This window comes from Nothoprocta perdicaria, unplaced genomic scaffold, assembly GCF_003342845.1.
Source record: "Nothoprocta perdicaria isolate Ctin4 unplaced genomic scaffold, notPer1 scaffold_366, whole genome shotgun sequence".
NCBI classification, from domain to species: domain Eukaryota; kingdom Metazoa; phylum Chordata; class Aves; order Tinamiformes; family Tinamidae; genus Nothoprocta; species Nothoprocta perdicaria.
The window spans coordinates 480,279-485,481 of record NW_020455606.1 but is presented as its reverse complement, the minus strand read 5'-3'; the positions used below and the strand labels follow the sequence as shown (position 1 = coordinate 485,481).

The 5,203-nt window shown below is 41.7% G+C and overlaps 1 protein-coding gene across 6 annotated transcripts in view; it reads left to right on the top strand.

The window, feature by feature from the left end:
- Positions 1-5,203, top strand: part of LOC112951703 (ephrin type-B receptor 5) — a 67,711-nt gene that overhangs the window by 235 nt on the left and 62,273 nt on the right. The gene's annotated exons all lie outside the window — the stretch shown is intronic.

Sequence of the window (5,203 nt, the reverse complement as noted above, 5' to 3'; positions counted from 1 at the left end):
TTTTGTTTTTGTTCCTCCCATTTCTCCCTCCCTCCCCCTTCCTCACCCCTCCTCCTCCCCCGTTTGCCGGTGTCTGTGCTGTTTAAAATCTGTGTTACTGGGGCTTGCAGCGCCCTGGGAGATACTCCCCAGTCCACTTCTCCTGTCATACTGGGTATGAGCAATGAGGGGAAGAGCTGTATGAAATCAGGTCATGGCTTGCTGCTCGTAGAAATTGCTCTCAAAGGCAGATACTGTTCACACATGCATGGTTCGTTTGGTCTGCTCCTCCGCGTTTTTCCGTCTCTCTCTTAACCCCTTTAGGGGGCAATGCTTAAATGTTGCCTTTGTATTCCCTTAAACGAGGAGCTGGAGGTAGATGTGCGCTGTGGTGCTGCTTGCTGATTTTGCTGAAGTGATAGCAGGAATGCTTTGTGGTCCTTGCTGTGGACTAAGTTGTTTAATGTATTTGTGGAGAACAAAAGACTGTATGAGTGTTGGTACCATCGAAAAAGCCATGCTAACCTATTTTCAAAGAGGTGGTAAAAGTTGAATAAATCTGTGAATGTGGAAAGGATTGTTGCTGCAATGAGTAGTTTTAACTTTGCCTGTCGCGGATCCACCGAGTTGATTTCACTTTCTCTGAAGTCTCCCTTGCTAATACCACACTCATTTAGTTGTGAGAAAAGTGAATTTTACCTGCTTCCCTTGCAACTTCTAGGAATAAGCAGTAAAAATGGTGAAGCTGATCCCCCAAGGTCAGTGAAGGATGATTCTCCAAATCATCTTTCATTAGCAGTCATATAAAGTTATGCAGATTGATCAGGAAGGAGGGAGAGAGAAGGCAAATTGAAAAAGCAAAGTGAAGACAATGGGAACTACCAGTCATATCAGTTACAGAGACATATTTGCTGCCTCAGCTGRGTTGAACAAGGGAGGCTCCCTTCCTCCTTGTTCTTACATCAAACCTTTCCAGAACGTGGAAACTGGACATGGCTGCACCTGTGTTTAATCACAGCTCATCCACCCGCCCCTGAGCCACACTAAACCTACTCGTTTGAAATCATTCCAGTACTGAGGTCCTTTGGGGACAGGAAGAGAGAAGGTAGTCCACAATCTAATAATATTTTTGTTAGATTCTACCTGATATATGTCCTGAGAGGATGGAGGGACACTTATATAAGTGTATATATACACTTATATGTAAATATATATATATATGTGTGTGTGTGTGTGTGTGTGTGTTCTTTTAAGTTGGGTCCCTAAAATCAACCCCTTGTGCTACCTTAACTAATTTTGCTAGGCTTTTGGTAAGCCTCAGATAACTGCAGGTGATTTGCACATATATGCTCTTTGCGAAGTTAGACATGTGCAGTTTTTCATTCTTTGTCACGTACTACTCTGCCCCTCTCRTCACTAAACATTATTTCATGCTGTCTTAGGAATTTCTTCCTATTTGTTAACATCTTTTTGCACTGAGCTATGCAGAGCCTTGTGTTTTGATGCTAAGGAAGACTGCAGCTTTTTTTTCCTTTTTTTTTTTTTTTTCCTCCTGTTGGCATTAAAGCTTGTAATCAAGCAGGATTGTGTCCTCTTCAATTTGAGCACCAAAACCCTGTAGAGAAAAACTTGTGCTGCGTTATTTTGAGGATCTTGTCTCTTTCAAGCTGCTATATGTGGCAAGAACTGCTTGGGTTTATAGAGACAGTTTTTGGAGAGGAGTGGGAGAGAGATGGCTTCTCTCATTTCTTTTCACCAGGACTGACACCTTCACCCTATCTCTTTGACTTGCTGCTGAYTCGTGAATTGCTTTTGGGGGACAAGCAGCTCTTGGCCCCAAGGAGGCAGCTATTTATTTTTGAGCTTGCTTTACCTCCACAAGCAAGTGTCTGACAAAGATACTCGTTCCCTCATTCTGTTGAGTATGATCTTCTTTATGTCTGAACGGCTTTGTTACGGACTTTCCTCTTTGTGAACATGTGCAGATGTCTGCCCCTTCTTTGAGACGCGGAATCATGTAGAAGTCATTATGGTTTCTCTCCCCTTCACCTTGTGTTCTTCCATCAAGAGAGAGTCCCTCTGTGGCTGGCTTCTCTTCCCTGGATACTTGCAGCATTGTTAGGAGATTTATGCATGCTTTTCCTCTGGCCTCATGAATACTTCCCTCTACATGTCTGCTCCCCCTAAAACATGCTCTTCCTTGTTATGCATTCATTATCTCTCTGCAGCCTGTGGGGAAACTTCTCGGAAAGTCCTTGCAAATGAGTGCAAAAGCGCTGTTATTGAACAGTGCAGGTTGCACAGCTTATTTTAATTTCTCCTTTCAGTGACCATATTGAGTACAACGTATACGTTTGTTGTACATATTAACAATAAAAGATGCAAGGCGTATGTATGGTGAAGCTTGATCTTTATAACACACTCTTGCCACAGAACAAAAAAAGGTTGATATTCTAGAAAAGCATTTATTAAAAACCCGCCAGGTTGGGTACCCTCGTCATAAGCATATAATGATTTTGAAGAGAGCATCTGACTAAAGAGAAATTTAAGGATAGAATTGATAAGTGCCTTTATTTCCTCTGTTTATTTTTAAACGTGATTTAATATCATGCTACTGTTGTACATGTCTGTTTTTTTTAAAAAAAATCTGTATTTTATCAGGAAGCTTTATGCTGTCTTATAGCAGTACAGTTAAGAACATACTCCTTTCTAATGAGTGACTCCACAAATTCAGCAGTTTTTCAGTTCTTGAAACCTTACCATTAAGTTTCTGCATGTCCAGTCTTGGACCAGACATACCTCTTCTGTCTGTATGTGCTCTCTTTGGCGACTATACAACCTCATGGACTTCAGTGGGTGTGTACAAATCTAACTTACGGGAGTTTAGTAAGTAATTCTGTTGATGTTGCACAGGCAGGAAGTTGGCTGTTGGGTGGTACAAACTGTGCAATGGAAACAGACCCCAAAAGATGGGAGAAAACCCCCCTCTTAGTTACTTATGTCAGCCACTCTTTTGACCTGTGAAGAACAAATCTGCCATTTTACGTGGACACTGTTCTTGCATTCACTTCACGAAAAGTGAACCCGTGCTTTCTTCTCAGAAGCACGGATTGCACTTTGAAGAAATATTCCCCTACCTCCAGGAATAGCACTTTATTTTAAGTGTGCTATTAATACATGCACTGTTAAAAAGGCAAATATATAATGCAGTATTATTTTTATGGAAAATGCTGTCTTCTCTCTAAAAAGTCAACATGCAGCAGGCTCCYCCTATGAGGGGGGTGCTATCTAAGAACTGTTCTAGAGACCATTTCTGAGAAAAGAAACAGAATTAACTTCTTCCAGGCATTGGTTTCATTTTTCTAGGCCTGCCGAGGCTCCTATACATTCTGATACTCGGGGCTTGCTTGTCAAGGAGATTTCAAACCAGTGTATGCAAACATACATGCATACGCACAAGTACACAGAGAGGAGAATAGAAGAGTTATTCTGGGAGTAGGGAAGATGCAGGGCAGGCTAAGAACACACCAAAGTCTGCAAAATGTAGTCTTATATATGAAGCATAGGTCCTTAAGGTCTTGGTTCACTTTAGGATGGAAATTTTTACCTGCCCGGACCTGTATATGGAAACATACGCCACTTCATTTCCAGACTTTTTTTTTTYCCCTTCTCCAAGCTTGCCATGTAAATGAATCTTCTGCTGATTCAGCGTTTTCTAAGTGCAGGTTTTCTCTGCGCCRTGTCTCTGAAAAATATTTTGTGTGTAAGCCATGTAATTACATGCTGTAAGCTATAGATTGAGGACTGCTAACTCTTACTTATTTCTTTTTTAAAAAAGCTTTTGATTTTGCGAGGTGAAACACGGTGTGTTCTTGTTCCTCCAAGTTAATGCAAGACTTTCAAAGCTCCCTGAATGACCTGATCTTTCTCCCGCTTACCACAAACCACCCACATGATATGAACCTGTTTGGCCCAGCTGACCACTTCAGAGGCACTATGTGGGATACAGAAGCCTGTGTGGGGGCCCTTTGTGTCAGACTTAGCACAGGTTCCCTCAGATCCTCGGATGTCTACAACTGGAAGCAGAGTTCCTCAGCAGAACTTCTTTTCTTCCAAACTATTCCTTAGGGAAGGAAGGAGTTTCACAGGAGAGAGGATATTATTTCAAAGAGGTTTCTGGACAAGATTTAGTTTGGCAATCAAAACTGAGCTTCCAAATGWTATGTTTCACTCACTGCTAGAGTCGATTTGATTTCAGTGAGCGGGATCAGAAACACTTTCTGAACCAGGGAAGCTGTTTTAAATTACTCCTCCCTGTCTCTCAGCTAGGAAGAAGAATTGCAGCTGGAAACGCAGCCAGATTGTGCTGTTTGCCTGCAGTTGTTTCCYAAATTGTCCCTTCCCATACTAATGTCAGTACACTTTGAGCTGGTGCCAGCAGCAATGGGAATGCAAACATRTACTTGCTTTTTCACTTCTCAGGAAGTTTGGTAATCTTATTTGGAACATATGTTGTTCATAAAGAGGCCATAATATTCCCAGTTATCACTGCCATCATTGTGGTGTCAGGAATAGAATAGTTCTTCTGGGGAGTATTCTTTTAATTACTGATGGAGACAGGATCTATGTGCCCTTCTTTTCCCTCAATACCACACCTTCCTTATTGACCTTCTGTGCTAGACATTAGCAAGGTTGCAGTAAGGCATGTTGAGGATTTGAGAGACAGAAGAATTTGTGCTGACCTGTGTATACACTAGCAGTTAGAGGCTTGAAAGAGAGTTGTCCATAATTTGCATTTGTCTTGGTTTTGTGTTCTGCAGGAACACAGAGGTGGAGTTAGAGGCTGAAAAGTAATTAGTTTGCTTTTGGTGTCTTAGTATAGCATCTTTTTGCTCAGAGCCCCAGGCTGTGCACCTGGGGCCAGTAAGGCATCTGGTGAATTAATGGGAATGACGCATGGCTTGTGCTCCTTCTTTCAGTCAAAAGTTCTCCTRATGTTGACTGGGGGAATCAGCTTGGCAACTGCATGTTTCTCATGGGTAATTTTATTTGTCTTGAATTAGAAGCAGCTCTGGATGCTCTCAGAGAGAAATACAGGTTTCTGTAACTGAGGAAGTAAGTCAGTGACAAGATATTATCCCTTGGAGAGGATCAGTTTGACAAACAGATGAACAGTTCAATAACTTTTTGAAATAACTCTTGAATAAATTACCAAAGGGGAGGG